At 46.0% G+C, this 17,669-nt stretch overlaps 1 non-coding gene across 1 annotated transcript; it reads right to left on the minus strand.

Moving 5' to 3' along the window:
- Window positions 1–7,262: 7,262 nt before the first annotated feature.
- Window positions 7,263–7,425, minus strand: LOC118994377 (U1 spliceosomal RNA). Its single transcript, XR_005068033.1, has one exon. It is a non-coding gene; the product is annotated as a U1 spliceosomal RNA (small nuclear RNA).
- Window positions 7,426–17,669: the final 10,244 nt, after the last annotated feature.

Below are 17,669 nucleotides of genomic sequence, written 5' to 3' on the forward strand. Positions count from 1 at the left end.
TGTTTCTTGACTAAATCCTTCTCTTTTTTTCCCCATTTTCTCTCTTCCCCCTCTCCTCTGATCACTATCAGTTTGTTCTTTATTTCCATGTCTCCGGTTCTATTGTGCTCATTTGTTTGTTTTGTTCCTTAGATTCCACTTATAGGTGAGNAAACATTTCCCTGTCTTCTAGAGTTACCATAGGTCCCCAATTATCTTTTCAGAGAAATACAAATGCCTACAAGACATGAAATAAAAGTTTGTTTGACATTGTTTCCTCAAAAAAGCAGTGCTGAGTATTAACCTGATATTTCAAGTTCTGTCATTCAAAAGCAAACAACAGCTGAGCGTCTCGGTCAACTAGAAGGCAACAGAAAGCATCTTTAACTCCAATACTGAATACCAGAGATTGTCCCCAGGTATTCTGTTTTGTACAATGTCATTTATGATCCTTAAATCTTGTATGGGGAATGGCAGAGCTGAATTAGTCCATATTTCTGAATCTTCTGAATTATTGAGTGTATTCTTTTTTTTTACTGTTGTTCAATTACAGTTGTCCCAGTTTTTCCCCTGTTCCTCTCCCCTGCCCTGCCCACACCCACTGCTCCCTCAGTTAGTTCCCACCCTGTCGTCCTTGTTCATGGGTCCTTTATACATGTTTCTTGACTAAATCCTTCTCTTTTTCCCCATTTTCTCTCTTCCCCCTCTCCTCTGATCACTATCAGTTTGTTCTTTATTTCCATGTCTCCGGTTCTATTGTGCTCATTTGTTTGTTTTGTTCATTAGATTCCACTTATAGGTGAGATCATATGGTATTTGTCTTTCATTGCCTGGTTTATTTCACTCAGCATAATACCCTCCAGTTCCATCCATGCTGTGGTGAAGTGTAGAAGTTCCTTCTTACTTTCTGCTGTATAGTATTCCATTGTGTAAATGTACCAGTTTTTTTATCCGTTCATTTACTGATGGGCACTAAGGCTGTTTCCAGCACTTGGCTGTTGTAAATAATGCTACCATGAAATTGGGGTGCATAGGTTGTTTTTGAATTGGCAATTCAGAATTCTTAGGGAATAATCCCAGCAGTGGAATCACTGGATCAAAAGGCAGTTCCATCTTTAGTTTCTTGAGGAAATTGCATACTGCTTTCTATAGTGGCTGCACCAGTCTGCATTTCTACCAACAATTTACTAGGGTTCCCCTTTCTCCACATCCTCTCTAACACTTGCTTATTGATTTGTTAATTGTGACTATTCTGACTGGTGTGAAGTGGTATGTCATTGTAGCTTTAATTTACATCTCTGATGGCTAGTGATGTTGAGCATTCTCTCATATGTCCACGTGTCCTCTGTATGTCCTCCTTGGAGAAGTGTCTATTCACATCCTTTTTGGGGCGCATTCTTTCTTGGTCTCCTTTTGCAAGGAGGGATACTGCCCCTTACTGGGAGTCCCTTCCCCTGGTTTGAGGTCAACTTTAGCAAGGGAGGCTTGTTTAGCCCTCCCTGGCCTTCCAGCAGCCTGTACAATGGGGTTTACTGGATTCTCAGTTTCTTCTGGCTGGGGACACTTTTCTCCTTCTCACAGTTCCAAAACGAACTGCTGGGCATGCTCTGGAGGAACATGTAGGTGGAGCTGTTCTTCTGGAGAGGAAATGATTTTCAATTCCCAGTCAGGGCACATGCCTGTGTTGTGGGCCAGGTCCCCAGTTGGGGGCATGCAAGAGGCAACTTATCAATATATCTCTTACACATCGATGTTTCTCTCCCTCTCCCTATCTTCCTCTCTGTCTAAAAATAAAATAAATAAGATCTTTTAAAAAAAATCCCTCCCCAGAAGAGGAAAACTGTATCTCCCATAGCACATTCTAAGGGCCTTAAAAAATGGCTTTCAGGGCTTCCAGAAATTCTAGTTACAGTTCAGTTAGAGGCCTACTGACCATAGAATATGTTACTGTGGTATCGATCGAAGAGGACCACAATTTTGTGCCCTGTTAGTTTTACCCAAATTCACAGCCTCTCACTAGCTTTTCCCCTTGCTTGGGGCATTCATTGTTTGAGTGCCCTTTTCCCTTGCAGTGTGATTGCCCTGCTTCCAGAGAGGCTTCTCCTCCACTGAGTTTTGTTCCCTGGTGTATTCAGGATGGAGAGACCAGTTCAGGCTCACCTCCTTCAGCTCCTGCAGCTGAGTTAGAAGGAGGATCTCCCAGGGCTGGAGGGGCAACGGGACCCTGGCCATGTTCATGGCAGCCCTCCTGATACTCTTGGTCTTCTGAGCTGCTGTCTGCTGCAGGCTTCCCTTTTCTCCGGACCATTTTTCCCATTTCCCTGATCTTGGACAAGACAACTCTAATTGCAATGTAGTACAGTAGTTTCAAGACTTGATCAGCAGCCAGCATTGTCCCGAGTCCAGATTATACTTAAGCCAAGCAGTATAACAAAACCCTCCCCTACATTTTCTTAGGTTCATAAGCATGAGTCGACCAGTCAGCCATCTTCACTCTGTAGGGCTATGTACTGGAATGGAGGATCCCCTCCCCATTCTACCAAACAGAGCTCTGTAATATTACACAAACCAGACGGCACCTTAATTCCTGTCGACCATTCTGAGTCATAACCTAGGACTTCAGTTCTGAACCAGAAAGAGCAATGATTCATTTGAAAGTGAAGGTGACGGGTAGGCCAAGAATTGGAGGAGAGTCCCAGAGTGAAACCCCTTGGCAGCTCCTAGGCAATCTCCAGTCGGGATGTTACAGAGCAGCAAGTGGGGTCCTGCTGCCCACTGTCCCCCTCTGCAGGCAAATTCTGAAGGAAAAGGTTTGGTGATACAGGAAAGAGGCGTTTGCTCAAAAATTACACCATTTTGGAGTAACAGATTTCTACATGCATTAGTCACTTATTCCTATCAATTACCACTAAAATCTTTAACTCTGTAGTTACAGCTTTAATCACTTAAGCCTATCAATTAAAGCCAAACTCTTTAAAACCTGAGTTCTCCTATCATTCCCACTGTTAGTTTTAATTATCTTATTTCTATAGAGTTAGTTTACAAACTAAAACAACAGAAGATACAAAAGCTCCCCAATTTTGAAAGAATAGCCAGCTTCTGCCTCAAAGCCTGTCCCCTCTAGAACCCCCAAGGAAAACCAACCCTGCCACCCTCTGCCAGGCCAGCCTGGTCCTAGGCTATGCCTGGAGTTCCTTCCCATTCGATGTACTGTCCATTGGGAAATGCAGGCAGCTGCAGCACAATCATCCAGGCATCCTGGAGGAAGAAGAGGGAGCAAAAGAGCCAGCAAGCCTGAGAGCCCTTCTTTTATTTCAGATCTTCTAGCCCATAATTCCATGCTGGAGGCATTCAGCTTCTCAGCCAATCCCATCTTAGACCATTTACCAATGCCTCAGGCAACCTCCTCCTACTGCCCCCTCCTACTCCTCCCCAGTGATCTGATCAGATCTGTCTACATCACAAGCAGCCAATTTACACCTGGGTATTTGGTGTCCACCCTACCAAATACCCAGACTTACTGGAGAGTACTGGAAGTGTCCTGATGGAGTTGCCAGGAAATGAGATTGGAAAAGTCAGCATTCATGCTGTCTGTCACTACCAGAACCAATAAGTAGAGACAAGAATTTAATCTTTATGGGCACCTTATTCACTGCCACTGACCTGAGAAGATGGCAGGTTATGTACCCTCAAGAACTGTATTAACATCTCAAGCTGACCTTTTTCACAGGGAGAAGGGCAAGGTAGGTAAGGGGTTCTGGAAAAGGTTAATCAGATAGGACTTGCAATCTATGGCAATTTTCTAGTATTTCTTTATCTGTGGGTGGCTCAGATACCACCTTGATCACTTGCAGACCCCTGGGGCACAAAGGTTGAATTACTTATGGACCTCCTGGAGTCACATAAGTCCTCCTGTGCATTCCAATCCCTGGAATAACAGTGTCCCACATGCATTAATCATTTAAGCCTATCAACTATGACTGAAGCCAAAATGAAGCTAAAATCTTTAACTCTTGAGTTCCCCTATCAAGAGGGCTTATCACTCAGTAACTTAGAGGACACACAGACCCTGCACACAGACCTTGCACACCTGGAGCCCCTTATTTTTTTTAAATGTCAATAGTACTTTTTTGAAATTGAGATATAATTGACATAACATTATATTAGGTTCAGGTTTACAATGTAATGATATTTGGGTATATGGCAAAATGACCACCACAGTAAGTCCAGTGAATATCCATTACTATACATAGTTACAATTTTTTTCCTCATGATGAGAACTTTTAAGATCCATTCTCCTAGCTACTTTCAAATATACAGTGCAGTATTAACTATAGTCACCATGTTGTAAATACATTCTCATGACATTCATTTTATAACTGGAAATTTATAGTTTTTGACCCCTTTCACTCATTACCCCACCCTCACTCCTTGCCTCAGACAACCACCAATCCATTCTCTATATCCATGAGCTTGGGTTTTGTATTTTTTTAAGATTTCATGTATATAAGTTACATCTATTGTGTTTATACTTTTCTGTATGACTTATTTTACTTAGCATAAGGCCTTCAACATCCATCCATGCTGTAACAAATAGCAAGACTTCATTCTTTTTTATGACTGAATAATATTCCATTACATGTAATATTCCATATATAATATATATATATGTGACACAAATATATATATGTATTATATATATTTGTGTATTATATATATTTGATATATATATAAATGTGAAATATGAAGGTCTGTTCAGAAAAAGTCCAGCCATTGTTAATATAATGAGAACAGTTTGCACACAACATCAATGTAAACTGGCAGCCAAGCAAAGTGAACTGGAATGTGCGTGTGTGAACAATGACAGCTTCACTGTACTGGTCAGTGGGGGCAGTAGACAATGTTTAGTGAGCTTGTGTACAGTGTGGCTCTCACATTGAAATGACTGAGCAAGTAGAGCAACAAATCTGCATCAAATTTTGCATTAAGCTTGAACAGTTCTCCGCAGAAACTACTCGGATGATTCAGAAGGCTGCAGCTATGGGCAACTGGTGATTGGCAGCTTCACAACAAAAATGTGCCCACGCAGGTCATGCATCACATCTTGTGCAGAGTTTTTTGGCAAAACATCAAATCACCCAGGTGACTCAGCCCTACTACAGCCCAGATTTCGTGCCCCGAAACTTTTGGCATTTCTCATAACTGAAGTCACTTTTTAAAGGGAAGAGATTTCAGACCATCAATGAGATTCAGGGAAATATGACGGGGCAGCTGATGACAATTGAAAGAACTGTGTAAGGTCCCAAGGTGCCTACTTTGAAGGGGACTGAGGCATCATTGCCCTATGCACAATGTTTCGATAAATGTCTGTTTTTCATAGTACATGGCTGGATACCTTCTGGACAGAAAATATATATATCTCACATTTTCTTTACCCATTCACCTACTGATGGATGTTTGGGTGTTTCCGTGTCTTATATATTGTAAATAATACTGCAATGAACATGGTGGTGCAGATATCTCTTTGAGTTAGCGTTTTTATTTTCTTTGAATAACTCCCCAGGGATTCCTAGATTCTATCTGAGCTCCTTATTGAAAGAGAGCTGCCCTGTGAGTGCATCCTCATTCGTAACAGGAGTGAAGGTGCTGACCAGTGCCAGTCACAGCTGAGCTCAGCAGTTGCTCCAGTCCAACTCTCTTGGGAAAGAGGGGAATTCATGCTTTGATAGGAGATGTGCGAATGAGGAAGGGGGTCTGTGATACATCTGACAAGCTCAGTGGCAGAGAGTAACTTCCCAATGAGATCTGGTCACAAATTCCTAACTGGGGAGATCATGGTAGGCAGTCAAGACCCAGGCCTAGAACTTCTTCTGTGAAGGGGTTTTCTTTGCCTTCAGCAGCCCTGCCCCCTGTTCTAGCACACCTAGGTGAACACACAGTGGAACTGTAGGAGTAATCTTTCTCAGACCCCTCCCAGGCATAATCACCTTCAAGGGAGCACTTGATCTTGTGAACTGTCTTGTACCTTGCTTTCTCCCACCTTCCTGTCATTCTCGTACCTCCCTCCTTAATTCCAAATGTATAGAAGAAACTGCAAAACTAGCATTCTGTAGAGCAGTTGAGATCATGCCTCCCAGTGTGTCATCAGTTTGGTTCAAATAAACTTACAAAAATTCTCTACAGATTTGGACATTCTTATATCAACAGATAGAGTCATAACTAGGATTTTAGACACTAGGGGCCAAATGATTAGGGATGTCACACACCTCTGCCAGGAACCCCCAGTGACTGCCCTCTGCCTGCAGGAGGATGTCCACGTCCGTTAGCTGGGCTTCAGGGAGCGCCAGGAGCCTACTCTCACCTTTCCACCCTGGTCCCTGTCTTCTTAGAAACTCAGGAGTACCTGCTCTGCCAGTTTTGACTGATTTGGCAGCATCTTAAGAATTAATCCTTATCTTTGGTGGAAGATGCAGTTTCATATTTGATTGATTCTAAGATGTACACTTTTCCTCATTTTAACATCTGTAGGGTAAGTGGAGGCAGTCTGGCTTCCTCACCCATGTGTCTGGGTAACTAAGGGGATCAGTGTTCTCATAGCCTTGGGACTGGGTCTGATGAAGTGTTCCCATAACACAAATGGGCTTGTATGCATAGGATTATGTTATGTTGTTATGTTATGTTCTGCATTTTTTTCCTGGCGTTGTTCCCCTCTTGTACTTAAACAAGTAGGGGCTTCTAACTCGAGAGAGACACACAAGGAGACAGGTGCCATGATCAGTGCCACACTGGGGAGCAAGGGCCCTGACATGTGCCACACATAGACATGTAGATAGATATGCAGCTTGCAGCATGCATTGCTCACCCACCCATAAATAAAGGCATGTCAGACATCCTAACAGCTCCATGAATATTATTCCATCTGTGCAAATACCATGGACGTGCCCGGCCCTGAACAGTCGCAACACAACATCTTATTGATTTAACATTGATCTTACAACCAATGGCATGTCATTGTTTATTTGGCAGCATCTTTTTCTTTAATAGTGAGTTCTGAAATAAGGGTGTATCTTACAAGCAAAGGTGCCTTGGGTTTGATGAAGTATGCTAAGTAGTGTTTTCTGGATTTGAGTTCTAGAAGTTCAGCCAGAGGCTGGGAACCTGAGTGCCATTCTCTGAGCCTTTCCCTCTCAAATAGGTCTGGGCCTGGTGCAATGGGGGTGATCTCTAGAGGTCGGTAAGGTCCCCTAATTGTAACCATGGCTGATATTTAAAATGATCCCCCCCAAAGTAATGGAGAATGCAGTCCCTCACTACCACAGATTACGCAGTCGAGTGTCCCACCTTTGGGGAAATTGCAGGCATCAGCATACCTGGAGTGCAGTGGGTGAGCCTCCCCCTGAGAAAACCACCTTCAGGATCTTGGTATCTCCCCTGCAGGGTAAGTTCTGATATCTAAAATGTTTGATGACCAGACCAATCAGAACAGAGGTCTGCTGAGAACAACGAGTCTGTCTGTCCCAGAGCAGACCTGAGCCCTGCCCTGGCTGTGTGGTGTGGTCAGCATGGGGCAAAACTGGGATGCTAATGCAGATCTCTCTGACCTCAGAGCTCATGCCCTTTAACTTCCCCATCTGACACCTTGGAGGAGACACTGGCACCTCAAGCCCTGAAGGACTTGTCTCCCTGTTACAAGTACCCTGAGGGCAGGGAGTGGGTGAATCATTTTTTATTGACCCCCTCACACCCAAGTCTACATGTCAACAGCTGGCTCTGGGATTGTGGAGGGGCAAAGACCTGATTTGTAGTGTTTCCCACATAAACACTGCCATCATGCCTGGTGTCGAGCTTCCGGTGTGACATCACTGAACAAGGAGCTGGAGAGAGATGTGCAGAGCTACACCGGTGTCTGGCATTTCCACCAGACAGACACAAGAGTGTGAATAACCTCAAGAGCACAGACAATAGTAAAACACAGTGAACTAATGAGGAAGTGAATGAGTTATGATGAATACCTTTGTTTAAATCAGATTTCTTCCATTTTAACTATATGTAACTGAATCCTTAATAATTAGTGTATTTAACAATTGGCTTGCCAATTTCCTGAAAATTTAACAATTAAGTTCATGATTGGTTTGAGGTGGCTCGGGCACACCACTGCTGCAGCCCAGTACAAGGCTTTGCTTTCAGTAGGCACTGGGACAGTGTCGAGGATGCTAATAAAAAAGAACATGATTATTCACTAATGAGCCTTGAGTAGAGCTGGTGATCCAGACTTCGATATTCTTTCCTGCGTCTGAGAGTTTCTTAGATCCATTGCTCATACTGAAAAGAAGTAAAAAAAATAAAAACTATTTCAGGGTGGAGACCAAAGACTAGCCAAGTCTCCAGCTAAGGGCTTGTGTCGGGTGGGGCCCTGTGACAGCTTCCTGTTCAAAACAGTCTCTGCAGTGGGGTTTGAGCAAGCCTGAGCTGTAACTGTCTTCTCTCCTGGCCTCCCCGAACCAGGCCCCCAACGAGAAAGAGAAGTACTGAAGAAAAAGCACCCGTCATGTTATAATTCTATTACATTCCAGAAAGGACAGCTTCCCAGGAATTGGGGAGCCAAGAAATAAGTAAAAGTTGCAGTAAACTGCCACCTCCCAAAGGCTCAAAGAAGTCCATAACCTTTTGTTACGGGTGCACAGTGCTGATGTCACTGGAAACTGGAGTGGGCAGGCGCAGCTTAGGGCGGGAGAGGGACAGCTGGTGAATCAGCTGTGTTGCACTCAGCACTATCCCTGTCCTGGTTCAGGGACTGCACCATATATGGACACAGGCTCAGGACTGCCGTCCAGCCAATTTGCATCCGGGCTCCCTTAAAATTGCACTTTGGGATTAGGTCATCATTACCAGCAAAAAGGAGACCCCAGAACAGTCGGTCAGCATGAAGAAATCAGGGCCGATTGCGGTCTGGCAAGTAAGAGAAGAGGAGAAGGCGCAGCCCCTTTCTAGCCCAGCGGCTCCTGGGAATGAAGGGCAGAGCCCGGGGAAGCCGTGGGAGTGACGGTTCGCAGTGGCTGCACAGGGCGGGGCTCAGCAGGAGGACCAGCCGCCCTCTGCAGAGGCCATTCTGCCTCTGGCTGGCCTGGGGCTTCAGGTTATTCCGGGGACGATTCAGACAAGAACAGCACCAAAACTTCAGATGGGAGAGGCCGCTTCCCTGACTGTGAAGGTGGCTGTGATGCCACCTGTGTGGAGGTACAGAAACCCCACTGGCAAGATGGGAAATAGTCCAGGCCTCGAGTGACTGAGGTCACTCACGTAGAACACAGCTAGTTAACCTCACCCCGACCTATCTGTCCAGACTGCGGCACCCCCAGTGTGACACAGCTGGGGGCTGTGGGAACCCGGAGATCAAGAGGAGGAAAGGGGGTCGGAGAGTGACCTGGGAAAGTGGCTTTTCATAGATGGCTAATAAATCAAGTCCAGTTTGTAAAGATTAACCGACTTTTGGGTTGTCGTCTCAGCAATTTGGCTGCTTTAACTTTTTGCTTTTAAGGACCTGCTTGAATGATTTCAGGGCACTTCTCTCTCTGTGGACCTCTTGACTTGGTTCAAAAGACCAGAACCACAGTGAGAATGCACTACTCCATATGCAAAACACACACAAATCTCACAGACATAATGTGGAGTGAAGGAAGGCATGCACAAAAGAGTACTGTGAAATCCCATTTATATCAAGGTCAGAAACAGGCAAAATCAGTCTGCGATGCTGGAAGTCAGGATACTGGTTCCTTTGTTGGCCTTGCTGACTGGGAGGGGCAGGGGGGCTGCAGGGGTGAGGGCGATGTGCTCATTCTTTGTCTGGGTGATGCTTACACTGATGTAGACACGTTGAGCTGTCCACTTATGATCTGTGTACATTTCTGTATATTATATTTCAGTCAACGATTTCCTTAAAAAAAAAAACAACACCGAGGCAGAATGTAATCTTGTGAAATAAGTTGTCACAGGAACACTGAATTACTGTGTGCCGACCAAAAATAAGGCTCTGAGGGTTGGTCTGTGCGCTGGGAGTCAGGGCAAGGAGTCAGAAAACCCGATTTCTCATCCCACTTCTCCTCACTGGCACAAGGGGCTTAGGAAGTTAGTCCTCCCGCTGCTCACTCCCTTTCTTTCACCTGTCTCAGGGGAGATGGAAGATGACTTGATGTTCATTTTGCCTCTCACATGACCTTCTCAGGGAGGACAAATGTCCAGACTAGGGAGCTCGCAGATCAGTTTTCACGTTGACACAGCGTAGACTCGGGCAGACGCATGTCTAGGGCCGTTCGCACTTCTGAGCATCTTCTTACTACCCCTCATCAGCCTTGCTGTTCCCACTCATCTTCCTCACCTTCATCTCCACCTCCCTTGACCTTAGGTGTACATTTCCTAGGGCTGCCACACCAAGTGCCACAAATTGGATGGCTTAGCACAGAAATGTCTTGTTTCACACTTCTGGAGGCTAGCAGTCCAAAATCAAGGTGCTGGCAGGGCCTGCCCCTCTGACGGCACCGAGGATGGGCTCCAGGCCTCGCTCCTGGCTTCTGGTGGCCTCGGGTGTCCCTTGGCTTGGAGGCAAGCACCTTGAGCCTCCATCTTTTTGTGGTGATCTGGGATTTCACATAGTCCTCCTTCCGTGTGTGACCGTGTCCAAAGCCTCCGTTTTTATAAGGATACCAGTCATCGGATGAGGGCCCATCCCAGTTACCTCATTTTTAAAAAAGTTTATTTAAAAGACAGGAGATGCGGGGGGGAAGGGAGAGAAACATTGGTTGGTTTCCTCTCACACGTGTCCTGATCAGGGACAAAACCTGCAGTGTGTGCCCTGATGGGGAACCTAACCAGCGACCCTTTGCCCTGGGGAGCAATGCCCAACCAATGGAGCCATCCCAGCCAGGGCTCAATGACCTCATTTTAACTTGATAACCTATTTCAAAGAAGGTCACATTCTAAGGTACCAGGTGTTAGACTTCAATATATATTTTGGGGGAGACACAATTCAACTCATATAACAGGCAGTGATTAAAAGGTTTCAAGAAAACCTAAAGGAGCCCCCTAAATCTATGCCCTGCCAGGTAAGGTTAAGGATCCCAGTTGAAGATCAAACAACAAAAGACTTGGATAAAAAGCAATAATCTCTTAAGTTTGTAGAGTGCTTCCCACTCTGAAAGCACTTTCATAATCATTACACTATATCATTCTTCACAATAAGAAAAACAGACATGCAGACTCTAAGACCAGACTGCCTGGGCTGGAATCTCAGCTTCATCCGTTCCTGTCGGCCTGATCCTGGGAACATTACCTTTGTGCCTCGAGCAGGTATATGGTGAAGAGCAAATGAATTAACACCAGAAGCCCTTGCAACAGGGCCCAGGACATGGTTAGCATTTGAGAAATATTAGCTACAAGGACAAAGTACCAGATGGTGTCACCTACACGTCACAGATGAAGAAAATAAGGCACACAGACTAGCACAAGGCTAATTCAAGGCAGATCCAGAACAGAACCTAGCCCTTCCGGGCTACAACACTGAGTTGTCAGACTATCCGATATGTCCTGCTGCCCATCTTTAGGTAATGGTAATAATGACAAGAGCTACCTTTCACCAAGCACTCACCAGATGCCAGGCACTATGCTAAGTTCTTTACAAACAGCATCTTACCTACCTGTGCAGCAGGCATAGTTATGTCCATTTTAGTGAGGTGCAAATTGAGACCTAAAAATTCAGAAGGCAAGAGCTGAGTCCCCCAGCTAGTGACGGGGAGCCAGGATTTGAAGACAGGTCTCTCCAATCCCGGGGTCTGAGTGTCCAGGCTACATGACCACTGGGAAGAAAAAGAACACTGTAGTTGCTTGCTTTATAAACAACTAGGGGTTGCCAGGATGAGTTGAGTGATATTTATAAGTTCCCCAAGGACCAGGAAGGAGCCATTCTTCACTGTTCTTCATCTTTTACCCCTCTGCCTCAGGCAGTGGGACCCCATAGGGCCCACTATGCTCTTGGGAAGGATTTGAAGATCTGAAGAAGCCAGACCCAGGTGGAGAAGCAAGAAGCACCAGATGAGTGCTTGATAACCAAGGCCAAGGCTGGGCACCAGGGGGACTGTCTGATGCTGTCTGAGACAGAGGAGGACCCAATGCCAGGACCCAGAGGCAGCGCAGTGCCCCAGGCACCAAGGCTTTGTGATATCAATCAAGTTTGTGAAAGAAAGAGAGAAAAGAATGACACTTCACAGGGTGCCACCAGTCTGGGAAAGGGGAAAGCTGCTCTTTGAAGGTGGCTTCAGGTGTCAGCTGGGAACACCTTCCTGGTTTGAGATTTCAAGGGAGGGCCTAATGTTAGCAGCGCTCTGGGGGGCTTTGCCCAGGCTGGGGTGACATACATCCTGATGCATACATGTGACTGGGCTGGCAGCAGGGATGGATGGGGCAGTTTGGGCTTCTGTCGTTTCTCTCTCTCCCTCCGTGGACAGCAGTGCGCCCAAAGTCTTTGATGCCAGCTCCACTGATTAGGGTCACCACCATCCCAGGTGCCTTGCCTGAGCCCCCCCCCCTCCGGGGCCCCCTAGTGGAGGAGCAAAGGTTACACGAATCATTTGAGGCAGGAAATAAAAGCAGGTATAATGGTGAAGAGGGGTAAGATGAGTGTGGATTTTTTTTCTGACAGAATTGAGACCTCCGTTGTGAATCTCTCTCTTGTCCCCCGCTGAGTGAATGATTTACTATGATAAAAGGGGTGCAAACACAACAGCTCTGACCCTGGAGTGAACTTTGAGGCGGAGGCAATATTAAGGGTTGACCTCCTCCCTTGACTTCCCTTTGGACCGCCTTGCAACTCTCAGGGCATCCAGAAGGCAACACATTAGGCATTTTCCTGAAAGAATCAGGGCTGTGGTTTGAGCAAAGGTGTTTACTCCCACGGAGGCAGGATTTTTATTGCTAGTTTCAACAGCAAGGAGGTGTGAACGTTCTGTACTAATCCCGACAATTGATACCACCTGAGGAAGGCCAGGAAGGGGCTCCACAGGCCAGTGCTTCTCACACTAAGGGTGCACAGTTTGGAAGCTCCTGGGGTCTCATGAAAATGCAGATTCTCAATCGGCGGGCCTAAGGTGGGTCCACAGCCTGTGTTTCCAACCTGCCCCTGCTGGTCATCTGGTAGTGTTACTGAACAGGGGTCCAAAGGCGGGGAGCAATACTTGGCCCACCCAGGGATGCCAAAAACTGCTACAGAAAACAGAGGCCCCTCCCAAGGACAGTATACCAATATCTACTGGGCTCTTCTGTCCGCCGCCAATTGGAAAGACATCTCTCAATGCCAGAGATTTGTGAAAAGGAAACGAAATGTTTGTTTAATGCTATTCAGGCCTAATGCCTTCATTAAAATATCAGAGTCTTTAAGGGTATATACCTACACACACACACAAAGAGACACACACACACACACACACACACACAGCGCTCCCTTCTCCCACTGTCCCAACTCCAGGTACTGTAAATCAGGAAAAGAGCACACGTCCGTTTTTCAGGTCGCTGGCACTGTGAGCTGTGATGCCTGTCCAGGCGGGATCTCCAATTAATCCAAAGTCATGAGGCACCTTCCACTGGCAAGAGTTCTTTGTACCAAGTTCCAGTCAAAGTCTCTCCTGCTTTCCAGGCCACTCGGCCAAAGGGAGCGCCCCAAAGCCATGTGGGCCTCTTCTACCAAAGCCACACTCCACCAAAAGTGCGTCTTTCTTCATCTGGCTGCAGGGATCTCCATTCTGTCAAAGAGGATCTCCTGTCAAAGGCTCTCCCCTTTCACCTGGGCAAGAGGGGACCCTTACTCTGCTAAAGCCACATGGCTCTCCCTCCAATGGCTGCTGCGTTTGCCTTCTTCCAAAACAGCGTGCCTCTCCCTTTTCACCTGGGCAGGTATGGCCCCAGGTCCTAGACCCAATCCATTCCAAGCTCTCATGCAGGCCTTGTCTCAGAGCATCAGCACCGCCTCCCCCGCCTCCTTACACCTTGGTTAGAAACCACTCACTTCTCCCTGGCCCAAAACTTGGCCACAGCTATTTAACATATCTATGAAACCAGTTAAAGGTTATAGATATGTTAAATGACCATTCCAGAGGTTAGCTGCAAAACTGTTGCTATGCAAAACAGCTCTCAATGGCCCTGCTGCATTTGTCCCTTCCCTCAACTGACACCTGGGGGAGGGGGTGAGGACATCTTAATATTTCCTCCAATATTCCTTTACACTTTGAGTTCTGGACACCATTCCAAATCTTTTTTTTGGGGGGGGCCTCCCCCCCTTGGCTGCACCCTGTATCAGTAGCACGCTGGCCTAAGAAATACTTCCACACCTTTCCTGACATCCTCATCCACACATACCTCCCCCCACCGAAAACATAAAGGAAAACAGGGAAATCACATTTCCTAGAAGTGCTTATATAACCCCAAATAATTGGGAAGAGACCGTGTATTTAGAATCTGCTCCTCTCCCTCACCAAGAATGATCTCACACTCGACTGGGTCAGTGTCAGGCAAAGAATAAAGAAGATTCCATGGAGAGTGTTGGGCAATCTTAACAGAACAATAGTACTAAAGCTACTTCTTAATTTTGCTCTAAAATACATTCTTAAAGGTGGCTTTGACTAATGTGTATATATATATATATATGTATATATATATGTGTGTATATACATATATATATATATACACATAAAAATTACTAGATGGCAAAAACTAATTTGTATTTATTCTTTGTGCTTTTCTGTATTTCCCAACTTTCCACAAACCTGTGTTCGTTTTATTTTTTCAAGATTGAAATGATAACACACCACATTGTCAGTACGTACAGGCCTGTTCCCTGGTGCTGGAAACCGGAACAGAATCTTCCACATCTCAACACTCATACTGCATACACAGGTCACCTCTATAGATAACGGAAACCCTGGGGGTGGGGGCGGACCCCCTTCTGGGGTTCTGGAGACCAAGCCCATAGGGCAGGGCGGGGTGAATTACGGTTTGGCTCTGAAGGGAGGACAGAGCAGGCCCCACGAAAAGCTGGCAGTCTCGGCGTCGGGAGGTCGTACTGACCGCTTGCTGCTCCAAACAGTCTGATTTGTTTTAGTTTCTGTGTCTGTGAGCAAGGCCACTGCGCATGGATGATGTTCTGACATCTCGATCTATGTTTACAAATTATTGAGTGGATGACCTAAGAGAGAACTGTGTGACCCTGTGCCTTTTATATATGAGAAAAGGGCATTTAGGTTTGAGGAAGTTTGGAGAAGGTGGAAGTAATCACAGAACTGGAATTTTCATAATTCAGTTTTCCATCCCACGGCATTTCCTTTAGATCAGGGATTCCCGACCTTCAAAAGTGCTAGCGCAGCACCTCTGTGTATAAACGCAGTCCTCTCTTCTCAGCACAGTACCTGTGTCACTGAACAAGGGTCTGGGGGGGGTGGGAAATACTTGGCCCACCCAGGGATGCCAAAAACTGCTTCAGAAAACAGAGGCCCCTCCCAAGGAGGGTATACTAATATCTATTGGGCTCTTCTGTCCGCCAATTGGAAAGACATCTCTTAATGCCAGAGATTTGTGAAAAGGAAACAAAATGTTTATTTAATGCTATTCAGGCCTAATGCCTACATTAAAATATTAAAGTCTTTAAGGGTATACACCTACACACACACACACACACACACACACACACACAGCACTCCCTTCTCCCACTGTCCCAACTCCGGGTACTGTAAATCAGGAAAAGAGCACACATCCATTTTTCAGGTCGCTGGCACGGTCAGCTGTGTCGCCTGTCTAGGCAGGATCTCCAATTAATCCAAAGTCATGAGGCACCTTCCACTGGCAAGAGTTCTTTGTACCAAGTTCCAGTCAAAGTCTCTCCTGCTTTCCAGGCCACTCGGCCAAAGGGAGCGTCCCAAAGCCGCGTGGGCCTCTTCTACCAAAGCTGCAGGGGTCCGCACTCCACCGAAAGCGCATGTCTTTCTTCTTCACCTGGCCGCAGGGATCTCCATTCTGGCAAAGCTGCGTGGTCTTCCCTTTCACCTGGCCAAGAGGGGGTCTGCACTCCGCTGAAACTGCATGGCTCTCCCTCCTAATGGCTACAGGGGTCTACATCTTTCCAAAACAGCGTGGCTCTCTCCCTCACCTGGCCAAGAGGGGGTCCTCACTCTGCTAAAGCCCCATGGCTCTCTCGCACGCAGTGTCTCAGAGAAACAGCCCCCAATCCCATCCTGGGTAGCAGCCACTCACTTCTCCCTGGCCCAAAGCTTGGCCACAGCTATTTAACATATCTATGAAACCAGTTAAAGGTTATAGATATGTTAAATGACCATTCCAGAGGTTAGCTGCAAAACTGTTGCTATGCAAAACAGCTCTCAATGGCCCTGCTCCATTCGTCCCTTCCCCCAACTGACACCTGGGTGGGGGGGTGGGGGAGAGGACATCTTAATAATATTTCCTCTAATATTCTTATACACTTTGAGTTCTGGACACCATTCCAAATCTTTTTGCCCCCCCGCCTTGGCTGCACCCTGTATCACTTGTGTGTGGCAACTACTTATCTTTTTCAATACAGGGTCAGGCAAAAGCAGGGTTAGAGTTGTGAGTGTTGCATCCACCAACCGCAACCGCGAGAACAAATGTTGGAGACTTTCAGGGTTTCAAAGATGTTACTTTATTGGCCAAGTTTAACCTGTGCAGGGGCAAACTCTCTAAGTGTCCGGAGACATGGTGTCTGTAGGGGCTGCAAACGGGAGTCACGCCCAGCGCTTACAGCTAAGTCCTTATATAGAGGCAAGCAGGCAAGCATTGCACAGAAGCAGATGTGGCGGTTAGCTATTGGCTCACAGAGCCCACGTGCGGGAACAGGGTGGGGTCTGACTCAACTGAAAGGAAAATTTCGAAACTAAACAGATGGCAACCAACTTACAGGATGTTTGCTAGGGACACAGGCTCCTTGGGGCTGAGACTATTTTGTTGCATCCATCAGTGAGTACTTGAAACACAGAGTTCATTCTTGTATTGTTGCTTATTAATTATTGTATTACGTTCCATACAAACAATCGTGGATCTATTTTGCCCCACCCCATGCACGGATGTTTCTTCCCTAACATTCTGAGCAGAGAGTGCAGAGAACTTTTCAGAAACTGCCACCTTTCCCACGGGCAGCAGTTAAGTTTTGCATAGGCAGTCATCTGATAACCATTTGTTCAATGGACTGAAAGAATATTGAAGCAAAAACATTCAGGAGGATTGAAACAACAATACAGATGACTAAGAAACAGGGACAAGGGATCCCTCTGAAACTAGCAATTTTTTTAGTGCAGTATTTCTCATGTTTATTGGTTTACTTTTAGATAGAGGGAAGGGAGGAAGAGAGGGAGAGAAACATTGATGTGTGGTTGCCTCTCCCATGCCCCCAACTGGGGACTGGCCCACAACCCAGGTATGTGTCCTGACTGGGAATTGACCTGGTGACCCTTTGGTGCTCAATCCACTGAACCATACCGGCCAGGACTAAAGGTAGCAACTTTTTTTATGGGTAAAGATATAAGATGGCTTTACAGGTTTTAATTGTGTGATTTCTAATGTTTGAAGAAATAAAATTATAGGAAGTCCCCCTTCTTAAGGAATTACTTTTTAATATATTTTAT

The sequence above is a fragment of the Sturnira hondurensis genome, unplaced genomic scaffold (assembly GCF_014824575.4).
Source record: "Sturnira hondurensis isolate 20B ecotype Veracruz unplaced genomic scaffold, ASM1482457v3 Scaffold0000880, whole genome shotgun sequence".
NCBI lineage: Eukaryota > Metazoa > Chordata > Mammalia > Chiroptera > Phyllostomidae > Sturnira > Sturnira hondurensis.